This window comes from Carlito syrichta, unplaced genomic scaffold, assembly GCF_000164805.1.
Source record: "Carlito syrichta isolate Samal-C Ts95f unplaced genomic scaffold, Tarsius_syrichta-2.0.1 Scaffold304129, whole genome shotgun sequence".
Taxonomy (NCBI): domain Eukaryota; kingdom Metazoa; phylum Chordata; class Mammalia; order Primates; family Tarsiidae; genus Carlito; species Carlito syrichta.
In genome coordinates this window covers 247,220-263,542 of record NW_007248225.1, presented here as the reverse complement: position 1 = coordinate 263,542, position 16,323 = coordinate 247,220, and the positions used below count along the sequence as shown (strand labels likewise).

Genomic DNA, 16,323 nt, shown 5'->3' with positions numbered 1-16,323 from the left:
TTGTTGTTAAAATCTTTTCATTAGACAAGAAAAACATTTTCTCCTAAAATTGTTTTGTGCTCTGTCAGACCAGTATGACACTTTTGTAGATATTACAACCAGAGAAAAATCAATGCTTTTTTTTTTATTTTTGGGGAGTTTCTGGGAGGTATTATCCAATCACTTCTGTCTTTTATAACTTGTATCCAACCTTTACCACATGGGAAAATAACACAGCTCTGTGTTGCACTAGAACAAGACATTGCAAATCTGAGATATAGCACTTCAAAACTGATCAACCTACACATTTACATACACGCACACACATTTGAACAGTTAAGGCCGTCCTTTAGGAGAAAAAGAGTAGGTACTAATAATGTACTTTCCTCAGTAATTTTCAGCCCATCTGAAAAAGGTAGATATAAATGCTAATAAATTACTTGCTTTAATTGCTCAGTAACAGCAACACATTACAAGCATGGGAGTAATGGAAAGGATAAAAAAGAAGATGAAAATAACCAACTCCCTAATGCAACTGCTTTGATGTATTCTCTTGTAATCAATCATGTACATCTTTTAAAAATCATAATAGTTTTCTTTCCTACTTTTTTCCTTGGTTTTATGAAATCGAATAGTCATGTCATAATTCACCTGACAATTCTTCTAACATGGACTACTTTAGAAAGTTCTAGAAGAATCCTTTGTGTTCATTTAGATTTTAAAGATTATTTTCTTTGAGTAGACTTGAAAAAATTTAATTGCTACATCTAAACAATGCAAAAATATTCAATTTTCTTAATGCATATTGCCAAGTTGCCATCCACAATTATGCTGGTTTTCATTCAGCAAGTTGAACCTCTTTCTAACTCAATAGCTACTTGTGGGATGGCTACAAACAATGAACTGAGGGTACATTATTTGATTGTCTTAAAATTTATTTTTTTTCTGGAATAAGATAATATGGGGAGAAAATGTCTTTAAAATTTACTGTAAATTTGAACAATGCCTTTTTTGTGCTTCTATAACAGAATATCTGAGACTGGATAATTTAAAATAAACAGAAATGTGTTTGGCTTATGGTTCTGGAGGCTGGGAAGTCTAAGATCCAGGGACCATGTCCTGTGGTCTTGTGAGGGCCTTCTAGCTATATCATCTCATGGAGGGAGGCAAGAAAGGACAAGAGAGAACCCAAGAAAGAATGACGAAGGGAATCAGACTTGAACTTTTATCTGGAATCCACTCCTGTGATAACTGACTCACTCCATGATGAAAGCATTAATTCATTTATAAGGGCAGAGTCCTTGTGACCCAATCACATCTTAAGGGTCCCTCCTCTCAACAGTGTTGCATGGGATTAAGTTTCCAATACATGACCTTTTGGGGATGCGTTCAAACCATAGAACAGATGAAATTATCTTGGAGCTCAAGTAATTTGTAAATATCCAAACATTAAGTATTTAATGGCTTTTCATGAAATTAATGCCTAGGGTATCACTAGTGAATTAAATTGATTTGATAAAAAAACTGGTGTCATATGTTTGTGATCACCAGTTACAACATCTTAGTGAAGGAGATATATTAAAAATAATATTATTTGTAGTATCAATAATATCATAATATTTAAAGGTTACTTAGAATGTCAGATTATTTATTTGTATGCATCATTTATTTGAATGCATTATTTCATGCACTTCACAGGAGCCCCTGAGATAATTATTATCACTATTTTGAAATGTACAGAAGTTGATCATTGAAGTGGCTAACTGATGCATCCAAGGTCACCCAGTTAGTTAGAGATAGAACTGGAGTGAGACCCGGAGAAATCAGGCCCTAAAGCTCATGTATGTTTCATTTATTACACCTAATGTTACAACTTAACTTCTGACTAGTAAGGGGCATGTTTAGTGAAAACTTGGAAAAATAACGGCCTCTGCAGTATCCATTTTTGCAAAACACTGATGATCATGAGTGCTATGGCAGACACTGATGTACTAAATACAGGTTGTCTTGGGCACTCAGAGTGTGAAATTGCACCTAAGTGGACTTTGCTGTAACGTGACTAATCAAAATGTCTTTCTTTTCAGTGAGGTTATGATTTATGATTGTTCTTGGACTTCATTCAAATGGATTTTAAATAGCTTCGTCTCTCAGTGTGATACATGCTTGTATAGAAGTGAGACCCTCTGGCAGACCATGTGTCATCTTCAGAGGCTGCTTTTCAAACTGTTAGCAGATTCTTCTGGGTGTCCTGTGTGCATCAACCGCTTGTAGGACATACTCTGCTATATGCTATGAACAACATTCACTCTGGAAACTGATAATTGAATTTTTCTGCTCTATATTGATGGGTTACTCCAAATAGTAGTATTTGAAATCTTAAATGTTCTCTCTCCCACTTGCTATGCTTTTAGCCAATAGTTCTGAGAAGTAGATTTATAGTTTGAAGTTTTGAAGACTTCCCTTTTGAGAAGAAAAAAACGTTTTCCTGCGATAGCAGTAAATTAGATTGTTAATGAAAGTTCTTATAGTTAAAACTTTAATTTTGTGTAAATCACTGTAAGATATAAAGAATAAAAAACACTAAGTTACCTTCTCAGAAGTGTCATTAGTAAGGCAGTTATGATTTGTTTCACCTCCAGCCCCCAACATTAGCATTTCTACTTCTAACAAACCCCCTTTTTTGTATGGTCATTGGCACTGATGTTGGGGGTAAGTGTGACAAAGTTAAATCAGAACAAATCAGATCCACTTCATGTGATACAGTAGTTAATTCTGGTTTTTAAAAAAGTGCTTCTATTTTAATTACATATTTTTTTTTATCCTTAGCACATGGGAGGTGCCTGAAATAACCTGTGTGGGTAAAGATTTAGATTCAGATCCTGGCCACACTGTTTACTCTCTGTGTGAGTTGGGCAATTCATGCTTCCAACTCAGTCCAGGCTGCTTGGTGTGCACAACGGATGTAAAAATAGACTCTTCCATATGATTATTGAGCTATAAGTGCAGTCACATATGCAAAGTATTTAGCAAAGCTAATATGATTATTAATGTTTTAATGCAAGTATTTGTAGCATTGTTAAAAAATGCTAGAAAAGAATAAAAGTTTTAAGTAAACAAACAAATCTCAGATGCTTCCTCCGTGCCTCTTGGGAGCATCAGCCATAGGTCATATCTCATGAAATTCGGTGCTGTGCTCTTGTGTGTTCATCCAGACACAGGCACATCTTCCTGTGCACCAGTTCAGCTGCTATACATGGTGGCAGCCAGTCTCATCGAGGTACCCCAGGCACCACTGCCCTGGATTTTGAGCATACTGTGCCACATAGATTTTAATTATGGCATCCTAAATGCCTTCATTTTGGGGGGAAACTCACTCAAAATTTATTGCCGACATTTTAAAGATCATGTATGTCTGTCACACTTAAACACTAGCACTGCTAACCAAAGTCCAACAACCTGTCAGTACTGTCAGAACCATGTCTAGATTTCAGAGTGGTAAAACAGCATGGGTGTTAGAGCTTAAAACATTTGTTGAAATCCTGGCTCTGTCTCTTCTTTGTTGCAGAATCTTTGGCAAGTTACTAAAACCCTCTGTACCAGCATTCCCTCATGTAATGTCTAAAAAGATTGTCCCTAGGATTAATGCATAGATTTTGTATTAGATGTATAGTACAAAGGGTCCATTGCAAGCACTATGTGCATATTGGCTGTTATTTATGACTTTCAGTTAAGTATTCCTTCCATCTCTTCTCCTTATGGATGGTCTTGATGGAATTCCCGGACAGCCACAGAGAAACGGAACTAACATATGTAACTGTTCCAGTCACTGTGATATACCCATTTTGCATATGATGACACTGAATATTAGCAAAGCACTTCAGAGATATTAATGTCCATATTTTACTGATATAGACCTAGAAGTTTAGAAACAGGGAGCAAACGTCGGTTTCTTCCACTCTAGGTTTAGTCTGCTTTTTATTGTTGAATCTAAGTCTTGCTATGCAGAAGTTTTTGGTTAAAAGCTTCACTGATTTTATAAGCATTTCAGTTTCTCAGCTCTTGATCCTTCTGTTACTGGAGTCAAGCACTCACAAATAATCTCCTAGTGTTGTCTTTTATCTTCAATTCCTTTGATGTTACAGACATTTGAGCAGCATCTATGAATTCTTTTTGTTTATTCTCTGCGTTTCTTACATTTTTTAATTTTAATTTTTTTAATTTTAAAGATGTAGGGTACAATTCAGGGTTAGGTATACAAATGGTCATTGTACAGGTAAAATGTGGGTCTCACTTTGGTCCCTTCTTCACCTTGTTTGAGATCATGTACATTTATAGATGAGATGTTCCTCTCCTACCTCCCCTGACAGTTTCCCACTACTGCCAATCCCTTTCTTATAGTATTATGATAATTGTTCAGGGTTTACTTATGAATGAGAACATGTGGTACTCAGTTCTTTGTGTTTCTATGATAAATCTCTCAGTATTATAGACCCTAAGTTCATCCAAGTGACTGCAAAGTTCATAATTTTGTCCTTCTTTATGGCTGCATAATATTCCACTCTGTATATGTATTTATGTGTACCTCATGTTTTAAATCCAGTCCTCTTTCAATGGACAGCAAAGTTGGTTCCATGTTATTGCTATTGTGAATAATGTTGCAATAAACATGCTTGTGCAGGTATCTTTTTAATAGAGTGATTTGAGTTCCTCCAAACAGCCGTATTCATAAATGGGCAAAAGATATGAATAGACACTTCTCAAAAGAAGATATATAGGCAGCCAATAGACACATGAAAAATGCTCAGCCTCACTAATCATCAAAGAAATGCACATTAAAACTACACTGAGGCAGGTCGGGCTGGGCGGCTGGGGTTGGGGGTCGGCCCGAAGTTAGACCCTGATGGCCATGGTGTTTCCAGTCACGTTCTATGAGTCCTCGCCATTTTTATACATCACAGTGGTCTTTATTTGCTTCATCGTGGCCACTGGCCTGGTCCTGGGATGTTTTGTTGGGATGATTCAGTCATTCTGAGAAATTCAGAAGAGACCCAGTTTTTTACAAGTTTTCAAAAAGCAAATGAGACAAGTCAAGAAGACTTTTGGCTTAGAGAGCACCAGCCCATCTTCAGCTTCACTTGCAACTGGCATAGACTTGACAACAGATTGACTTGAAAATAGTCTTCCTACATGCTACTGCGGGTGCAGTGTTCAAAAATTATATGAAGCTCTGCTTCAGACTAAGCACTTCGTAGACATTAGAAGATGTTATTTATAGTGAATATCTCTATCAGGAATAGTATTTTATCTAAAAGGATAGCAAAGAAGAAATATATTGCCAGTTACCAAAAGATACTAAAATTGAATACTTTGGTACAGTGTCAAGATCCCGCTATCCATTGGAAGCACTATTGAGCTTATCTGATGAGGAAGACCAAGAAATTTATATTGTTTCCATGGTATCAGTAATTCACTTTCCTCATAAGACTTACAAACTTTCCTGCAGAATATTGTATCAATATTCACTCTTGCCTCAAGGTCAATGTCATGATCTTAAGCAACTTTTCATAGCTGCAAATAATAATTCCACTCCTTCCAGATACTCCTCCCTAGAAGAGCAGAATATGGACAGAAGTTTGCTGGCAACGGCTGGGCTCTCTGAAAGCGAAGTGGAGCCATTGGAGGGGACAAGCAAGAATGGGAGCATGAACTGGGTGCTCCTGCCCTGCAGACATGCCTGTTTGTGTGATGGCTATGATAGGTATTTCCGCAATGCCCAATGTACAGGCAGTTTGTTCAGGAATCTTTTGCCCTTTGCGGTCAAAAAGAGCAAGAAAAAGACAAACTGAAAACTCGTTGAGGATGTTGTTACCAAAGAAAGTACACTTTCTCCTAAAGATGCAGAAATTATGTTCTTAGAATTATTTATAATGGTGAATCAACAGTCTTGACCATCGGTGAAAGTTCTACTTCAACTCGTGTTTGTGTGGTAGGGAGATGATGACAGTAACTCCTTTTTGTTTAGTATGGAGAATGCTGGAACACCATCTGTGTTCACACATAAACTGCAGCTCTTGAGAAGAAGGTAAACGTCTGGCTTTTTCTCAGCCAGGTTTTCATAATGCTGATTAGAGAAATCATTCTGAAAGGTAATCTGTCTGAAATTTGAGAAAATATCTTACAATTCCATATTTTTTTCCTTTGGTATAATCTGGAATGCAACTAGGAAAAACCTTAATTCTTCTCAAAGTAATTGTATGTTCCCCCATTATAAAGGAATTGGAAAGGGCATTCTACTTTAAATCCTTTCCTGAAATAGCAGTCTTTATAAACATCCATCTTTTTGGTTTCTAATTTTCCTTATCATCATAGTTACATAAACACAAGTCTTAATTTTTAAATATAGGTTCTTAAATCATAAATGTAAGATACATTTCAATGGATGCATGCTTAACACAGTGCAATTTCCTGACTAATCTCAGTGTGTCGTCAATTACAATGATACTGTATACAGAGACAGATGTGTAGAACTTCTATGGAAAAATGTTTGGATAATTCAATGTACTAAATTGATGTTAAATGTGATTATATTAGCACAATGTGATCTACAGGGAAGATCCGTGAGACACTTAGTGCCTTACCTTAGATTCCCTCCTGCATAGCAAATATATCCAAAGATAATAGGGGATTTGGAACTAGAAGAATCACTAAAAAAAATCCAATTAACTATTTTTTCTGGTGTATTTTTATTTCAAATAAACCCAGTATCCTTCTGAATAGTAAAACACACACATACACGTACACACACACACACACACACACACACACACACACACACACACACACACACTGAGATACCACCTAACTCATTAGGATGGCCATCATCAATAACTCAAAAACAACAGATGCTGGAGAGGATGTGAGGAAAAGGAAACACTTCTACACTGTTGGTGGGAGTGTAAATTAGTACAAAACAGTTCGGTGATTCCTAAAAGATCTGAAAACTTGACTTTCCATGTGACCCTGAATTCTTTAAAATAGTTTTGGGAGTATTACTATTGCCTGCCAAGTTTCTGCTATGTTTCGTGCATGTGTGAGCATGAGTACAGTCACTTTCCTCGCCCTTAATTTAACTGTCTTTTTTTTGTTTCTTTGACTTGAGTAATATGTGAGTTTAGTGAAAACTTAAAAAGCAGAAGATGTTCTTCCAGATATTAAATTTTTGCCCTGAAGAAATCACCCTAGGTGGTAAAGTTCTTCCATGAGCCTCTGAAGTTTATGCCAGTACAAAATAATAAAAAGAGAAATAGATTATGAAATATTATGGGTTATTGAACTTCTTTAAAATGCTATTTTTTGAAAACAATTTTATTGCAAAGTTGAATAACAATTGACTATGAACCAAAACACCTTTTAAGCAAATCTGATATAGGGAAGACATAGAGGTAGATGTTGATGACGTTGTGATGAATTCTAAGAATGTATGAGGAAGCTTCACAAGTGAGATCTGACACCACAACACAGCTCATGAATTGTGAATCCATTTTGGAAAACCATTACTTAATCATAGCTTCATTACTCATGAGGATAATGCCATATGATTTTCTCATCCATTATTGGCCTACTTTAAGTCTGACCTTAATCAATCTGAGAATATATAAAATCTGTCTAACTTAATGTGGGTAAAACCTACACAATGTTTATATATTGTTTGCAGTTATGGTTTCCAAGCATAAATTAAGAGATAGCAAGTTTAACAAGACTATCTTTGTATGTAAGTGGAAATCAATCAGTCATGATACATATTTCACAGTTATGTAAACTAGCTTATAAGTCAGCACTTTGTTTCAATATCATGTCTCTTCCTATTTCATATAGAAAATTTTGTCTTCTGTAGTTGAGATGTTTTGTTTCCCTCTTCTACTGGTTTCATAATAGTCATCATTAAACAAATATAGAGACTGGGTAAGTTTTGGATTTTAATATAAGCAAATTCTATGTCCCCTGCTCTTCTGAGGAAGATAGATGTTGAGATAAAGGACTCAAGCACATTATAATTTGGAGCTGTCATAAACATTTTATAAATGTCATATCTGTATTTGATAGCACATTTCACAGAAAAAGAGAATATTGAGATGTTCTCAGTGGCCAGGAAAGTTTCACTGACCCCTGGAAGAAGAGTGGCAAGAAAGAACAAAATTTTTACTTTCTGTAAAAAGAGATAAATAAGAAAATGGATCGTGTTATTTTTCACTTTCTGGTGACTACCCAGAGACAAAATAAGGGAAGGAGACAGAGAGAAAGAGAGAGAGTCAATCTCCAACTACAGGCAAAATGGAATACTACTAGAAGTCCTCCACGAGACTTGTCAGTTATTTGTAGCCACAGTTCCCATCTGCTATCTGTTATGCACCTACATGCAAATGAGGAAAGTGGCTCACTAAAGAATTATTCTCCATTTGGGATTTTAAGAACATAGGCATCAAAATCCTGATTTATGTGTTTAGTGGGGAGGGGAGACTCTGTAGCTTGAAAAAGCCCTTTCTGATATTTACTATGGAAAGGTCAGGCTGTTTCTCCAATAGGAAAGATTGATTAAAATCATATGGAAATGAGATTCTCAAATTCTTTCCTTTGAAATATTTTGACATGAGGAAATATGGTGAAATTTAAAACACCAAAGATTGTGGTAAACTCTCTCTTTTTATTGGATAACACTTGACCTAGATATATATCTGATACACAAGGAAAATAATAAAGGAAACTTTCAATTTATTAATCTCTAGCAAGTTATTTTGCCTGTTTTGCTGAACTTTTCCCACATATGAATTATATGTGTTCCTGAGATATGTGAACCTTTTCTAACCTATGAGAGCAATTTATGATTTATTTAAAGACATTTTCAAGTACAAATTCTTATACTACTGTTATCCTGAATACTTCTTGTACTATTATCAATATCACTACTATCAAAATGGACACCACAGTTTCTGTACCATGTAAGAATGCCAGGGTCCTTGGTTCCTTAAAATATAAGGCAAATCTGTTTGCTAGCAAATTACTTTGCTCAGAAAATCATCTAGCTATAGGTAAAATGAGGGAGAATCTCCATCAGTTGCGTTTTGTTGTTGCTGTTGTTGTTGTTGTTTTGAGTTGGAGCCTCACTCTGTCGCCCAGACTGGAGTGCAGTGGCCACTACCAGCCATCGCAGCCTCGACCTACTGGGCTCCGATGATCCTTCTGCCTCAGCTTTCCAAGTAGCTGGAACTACAGGTGCGCGCTACCACGCCTGGCTAATTTTTGATTTATTGTAGGGATGAGGTCTCACCAAGTTGCCCAGGCGGATCTCGAACCCAAGGGCTCAGGCAATCCACTCACCTCAGCCTCCAAGGCACGATATTACAGGATGAGCCACCGAGCCTGGCTCAGTTGGGTTTTTGTAAACAACTGTCCTTGGGAAATGAATGCAATATGAGGATATAGAAGGTATAGAGAGAAATAATGTGTATAAATTTTGTTTCCCCATGTATACCTGTATGGAATGGTTATGTAAAATTGCTTATGTAAAGTAGAATGTTTTCATTCATGAATAAATTGTATTTATAACTTTACTTTTCTAAAACAATAGATGAATTCACTGTTCATGCACCAAATCAATTTTGTATGGGTCAGTTAAACTAGTATTATAATGCCATGTTTGCTATTCAATTCAAACAAAAAAAATAGGTAAAGCATTATTTTCACTGTGAATACTTTCATAACGTTTAAAAGTTCATTTAGTTAACAGGAAAAACAACAATAAAAACCTCTTGACTTTATGGCTAGAATACCAATAAGATAGTAAATATTGTTAAATTTGTACCTACCCAAATTACCAGAAGTTATTGTATTAGAATTATAGGTTAACTAACTTGTTATAATTGCTCAGGGGTCTAATAGGCTATTAATAGTTTCCTCTGATTATTAATATCATTCACAGGAATTCAGTGGCAAGCTTAGGGGTGACATTCTAATAAGAAGTTGTACTTTTAACATTTATGAAATGTCATATTATCATAGAAAAAAATGACATTCAAGATAGGATCTAACTTTATTGTACACAAGTACACTCTGTAAGAATCTTGAGTGGATATTGATATCATCAATCATACCATGTCAGAACAAGAGTTTCTAAAGACTACATGTGACACCGTTTTCTTCTTTTAATGTTGATCTTTATCATTGTCAGATCACAGGTTTTGAGTAGTGGGGTGGGGTTCAAACTTAGGTCTGCAGAATCCATAGAAAACATCCATTCTACTTCTTCTGACATTTAACACATGGCTGTTCTTTAATAAACATAATTTAGTTAGTGCTATAGGTTTCTATATGGGTTAAAATATTGTATTCAGATATAGACTTTCACATACTTTTAAAATCTATTTTAAAATACTTCATGAATGACTTAGAGTTTCTATTTCCTCTAATTCTAAGATGGCAGGGGCCACTCTACCCTAAGGACTTTGCCACATGTCAGGCATGTGGAAAGCACTCTTTATATGCTTGTTGGATGACTAAGAATCTATTCTTCAGAAAGCAATGCAGACAGAAAATTACTGAGTTCAGATTCTACTCTTCTTTGCCTCCCACAAGCAAATTATTTTGTTCATGTGAAACTTGAGAAACTTCTATAATACTTCTCTTAGGCTATGGGTGGTGATGTGTAAGAGTTCCTTCCACAAATATATGCTTCTTCCTCCCAGCCCTGCTTTTCTCATTCCCCATTCACATCAGAACAAATCTCATTTGTAATATTAATACCTAACTGGCCATCACTATATCTTATTTATTCATCCCTGATAGTATTTACTAGATTGATAGCCACATAATAAATAACCAAAACTTATTTAAGAGTTAAACAGAAGGGAATATAGCAGCAATAGATGAGCTGGGCCTGGATAAGATGGAACATTTTATTATTAAATAAGATTTGTATTCCAAGGATAAAACAGAGAAACAATAAAATTATTGGGTCTCTAAAAGAGGAAAATGGTGGTTAATCCCCTAAGGGTCAAGCATAATATTTAATGAGAGCAGCAATTTCACAATCAATGGAACAGAATCTGCATGGTAGAATTATTTTTCCAGTAGTAGCAATTTGGGTAATTACTGTCTTTAGTATATTGGCTTACATTTACCTTTCCCAGTTCCATTTTTGAGTAATAAAAAAATGTATTGATTGGTAAGGAAGGGGAGGAAAGTAATTGTCTAACTGTGCATGTCAAAGCATCTGTATGATTCATTTCTAAACATTTTGTAATAAGAAAAATAATTACAGTACTCTGTTCTAAAAATGGCACAGGAATGATCATTAAGCAGATGTACAGCTATTTGTCATTGAGGTTGGACAATTTCATCTATAAACTAATATGTTTATGTAGCAGTGCTGGATCAAACCTACACCAGCTGTGTTGGTTAAAAAAGCTTATTTGGGACATGTGCTGCCTACAGTACTGAAATTTCTTTTGTTTTGCTCACAATGGGGTCTGTTGTTCTGTATGACTGGACTCTGGCATTTTATTCTTTATTTACCTTGGGAAAAGCTCCTCTGAGTAGTTATCCTTGTTATCCACATGTAATTCACAGAAAGCTGTGCAAAGTTCTGTAATAAATTATTGTAAAAATTCATGTCATGAATACTCAGTTCTTACAGAACTGTGGAGCTAGAAAGTACTTTTGAGACAGACTACCTACAAAATAGTTCTAAATCTATAGTCTAACAGACTGAGTTCAGATTTTAACTTGACTAGTTAGGAGCTGGGCAACTGGGGGAAGCTATTTAGCGTCTCTGTGCCTCGATTCATTTTCCTTTAAATTAGACATGATGCTAGTATATACCTCATAGGATGGATGTGAATATTAAACATGAGTGCACAAAAAGCACTTATAACACTGCATGCCCTGTTATAAGCAATACATGAGCACTAGCTATTATTATTTAATTTGACTCACTCATTCTCCAGATGAAGAAAGAAGGGTTCTGAGACTAATGTGAAAAAAACAAATTAGGAATCAGTCAAATTTAAGCTTAAATTCAGCCCCTCTCCTTGCCTCCTCTATGGTTATAAGGTTCTTGACTATCAAATTTTACCAAATGAAAATAGCAGAAATATAGTCACATTCTTAGGAAATGATTTGCAGGTCATATCTAGGAAAATATGCAGGGTTCTCTTTATTTTTATTTTTCCAGACAGCTTTCTATCTTGTGCAGGATTTCTTCTATAACCCAAGAAGAAAAATTTCAGTTTTACTTTTTGATGGTTTTATTAGTTATTATTTTTTTCCAGAATGATGGCAGGACACATACTGTATTTCTTTAATTTTGGAATTTTTTATTTCTTTTGTGGCCTAAATTATGGCCAATTTTTTTCACAAATAATCCATGGATATTTTAAAGCACAATGTGGTTTTGGTTTTCAACACACGGAATTTAGTTTGCATAATTGGAAGTTTATTAGTTGTATTATTTAGGTCTTCTAAGTCCTTACTTATTTTTGTACCTTTAATTTTTATAGAGTACGAGATGACTGATACATGTTTCTGTTTCTCACTATATAGTCTTCCTATTTTGCTTTACAGCTGTTGGTGCTATAGTATTATAGACATAGATGCTCATTGTGAACTGTGACTCATGAAATAAAAAATACCCTTCTTCAAATTGTCTAATGCTTTGTGGCCTGAATTCATCTTTACCTGATAAAATATTTCAACTCTGGATTTCTTTTTTGTGAGGAAATTTCTGTATACAATGAAAGATTCTTGGTTTTCCATTTTCTAAACTGTATTGTATAAGGCACATTTCTTGTAGAACCTAGAATTGGGTTTTGCATTGGAAACAAAATGAACATTTTTTCTTTATTTTGTGGGTTATGTTTGGTCTTAGTTCTTCTAGCATGTTATTTTATGTTTCATGGTATTTTTATTTATGTTTCTGGTTTTCTATTTCTATTTTTATTTTGTTTTAGGAGTATACGCATTATTGTTTTTCTGCTTTTTGTGATTTTTTTTTACATGAGCATTTATAAAAATCAGCATATTTCTCTTTCACTCTTTTTCTCTTTCTTTATCACTTGACTTTAGGTGATTTCATGAGCTTTTTAGTGTACACATTTGCAATGTCAAATAAGCTTAAACATCTAGTACTTGCTTCTTAAGTTTTGCAGTGTGCTGACTGCAGCTACTAAAGTTTAGGGGAATTGATAACCACATAATAAATAACCAACCTCATTCCTTTGGCCCTTATTTCCCCTTCTACCAGTCATTCTTTGTTATTCCATTTCTAAACTATCATATAATAGCACATTATTCTACTCTGAAACTCTAATTTCCACATTTGTTTTAATCATAATTTTGCAGTGAAAAAGAGTCAGTATTTTCCCAGCATTGTCAACTTTATCAAGTAAGGTGGGGGATATTCAGTTAAATTTGAATTTCAGTTAAATTTGAATTTCAGATATACACAGAATAATTTTTTGTTATAAAATGTCATGTGATCTATTTGAAATATTAGACATTTTGAATGTATGTGGTAATGCTGAGCAAGCTTCTTTTTTTTTTCTTTTCTATTTTTTGTTAACCTGTGGAATACAATTCAGAATTAGGTATACAAGTGGTCATCATATAGTTTGGGCCTCCCTTTGGTCCCCACTTTGCCTGGTTTGAGACCAAGTACCCTTATTGATGTTATGCATCCCCCTGCTCTGGTTTCTGGCTACTGTCAATCCCTTTCTTGTAGTACTATGGTCAATGTTCACGGTCCACATTTGATTGAGAGCATGTGATACTCAGTTCTTTGTTTCTGTGATAAATCACTGATCGCTGAGTGTTACAGACTCTAAATCCATACAAGTTGCTCTGAAGTTTATAATTGTGTTCCCTTTCATGCCTGCATAATATTCCATCGTGTACATATACCACAATTTTTTTATCCAGTCCATTTTCAATGGGCAGCACGGTTGGTTCCATGATTTTCCTATAAATAATACTGCAATAAAAATTCATGTTCAGGTATCTTTTTTGCAGAGTGATTAAAGTTCCTCTGGGTATATTTCCAGAAAGGGGATTGCTAGGTTGTATGAAAGAGCAATTTCTCATTCTTTTCGGTATCACTACACTGTTTTCTATAGAAGTTGAACTAGTTTGCATTCCCGTCAACAGGGTAGAAACAGTCTCACTTCTCTGCATCCTTGCCAGCATCTGTTTTTTGTTTGTTTGTTTGTTTTGTTTTTTTGTTTTATTAATGATGGCCATTCCTACTGGAGTTAGGTGGTATCTCAATGTGGTTTTGTTTGGCATTTCTCTAATGATTAGTGAGGCTGTGCATTTTTTTGCAGAAGCTTTTCAGTTTGATGAGATCCCTCTTGTCAATCTTATCTCTTATGGCATGGGCTTTGGGGATTTTGATCAGAAATTGATTGCCTTTTCTGATTTCTGTAAGGGTGTCACCTGCATTTTCTGAGATTCTTAACATTTGAGGTTTTATGTTTAGGTCTTTGATCCATTTGGAGTTGATTTTTGTTGTGTTGATAGGTAAGGGCCCTGTTACAATAATCTGCATGTTGTCACCCTGTTTTCCCAGCACCAAATACTGAGTAGGTCTCCTCTCCCAGTGTTTTTGGAGTCTTTGTCAAAGATGAGTTGGTTGAGAAATTGAAGTTTTGCTTCCAGAATCTGTATCCTGTTCCATTGGTCTATATAGCTATTCTTGTATCAATCCCAACATGTTTTGATTATTGTAGCATTATGGTAAAGTTTAGTCTGGAAGTGTGATACCTCCTGCTTTGTTTCTTTTGCTAAGGATTGTTTTGGCTATTCGTGCCCATTTATGATTCCACATGAATTTTTGAATTGTTGTTTCCAGGCCTGAGAAGAATGATGTTGGCATAGCTTTGAATCTGTAGATTGCCTTTGGTTAGAATGGACATGTTAACAATGTGATTCTTCCAATCCATGAGCATGAAATACTTTCCATTTGTTTGTGTTACCCTTGACTTCTTTGAGAAGTGTCTTGTAGTTTTTGTTGTAAAGATCTGTCATTTATTTGGTTAGGAAGATGCCAAGGATTTCTCTTTTTTGTGTGTGGCTATTGTAAATGGGAATATGTTTTTTATTTGGTTCTCTGTTGTCTGTTTGTTGTTGGTATATAAGAATGTGAGTCTTTTCTAAATTTAGTTTGTACCCTGAAACTCTGCCAAAGTCCTTTATCAGTGCAAGGAGGTTCTGAACAGGTTCTCTTGGGTCTTCGAGGTATAGTATCATATCCTTAGCAAAGAGGTATAATTTGGCTTCTTTTCCTATTTAGATACCCCTGATTTCCTTCTCTTGTCTGATTGTTCTAGCTATAACTTCCAACACAATGTTAAATAGGAGGGGTGAGAGTGTGCAGTTTTGTCTTGTTCTGGTTTTGGGGGTAAATGCTTCCAATATCTGTTTAGCAATATGTTGGCTGTGGGTTTATCATAGATGGCTCTCACTATTTTGAGGTATGTTCCCTCTATGCCTAGATGTTCAAGGTTTTTTTATCAGGAAGGATGCTGGATTTTATAGAAAACTTTCCCCACATCTAATGATATAATCTTGTGGTTCTTGTTTTTACATCTGTTGATGTATTTAATTACATGTATGGTCTTGACGTTGTTGAACCAGCCCTACATCCTGGGCATGAAGCCTACTTGGTAATGGTAGTTGTGTTGTTGGATCAGATTTGCTAGAATCTCATTGAGAATTTTTGCATCTATATTCAGCAGGGGTATTGGCCTGTAACTCTCTTTATCTGATTTGAGTACCAGTGTGATGTTAGCTTCCTAAAATGATTTTGGGAGGGTTCCATCGTTCTTGTTGCCTGGAATACTTTCAATGGCAGCAAAACACACAAACAGCATACCTGCAAAAATGAAAACACACACATATATAAACACAGAAACTAAATGAAGACAAAACAGCTTTATAAGAGCATTGTGACAGGGACACACTCTCACATTTCAATAATTAGCCTGAATGTTAATGGACTAAATGCGCCATTGAAGAGACATAGAATGGAAAACCGGGTTAAAAAATGACCCCGTAATTTGCTGTCCAAGAAACTCATCTCACCACACAGGATGCCCACAGACTCCAAGAGGATAGAAGGCCAATTTTCAGGTGGATGAATCACAAAAGAAGGCAGAAGTCATGATCTTAATATCAGGCAAACCACTATCTAAGCCATCGAAAACTTAAAAAGATACAGAAGAACACTCAATAATGATAAAAGTTTCAATTTGTCAATAAAAAATATCCATCCTAAACATATATGCACTTAACACAGTA

General features: G+C 35.3%; 1 pseudogene; it reads left to right on the top strand.

Moving 5' to 3' along the window:
• The first annotated feature begins 4,879 nt into the window (after positions 1-4,879).
• On the top strand, positions 4,880-5,836 carry LOC103261876 (annotated as a pseudogene).
• The last annotated feature ends 10,487 nt before the right edge of the window (positions 5,837-16,323 follow it).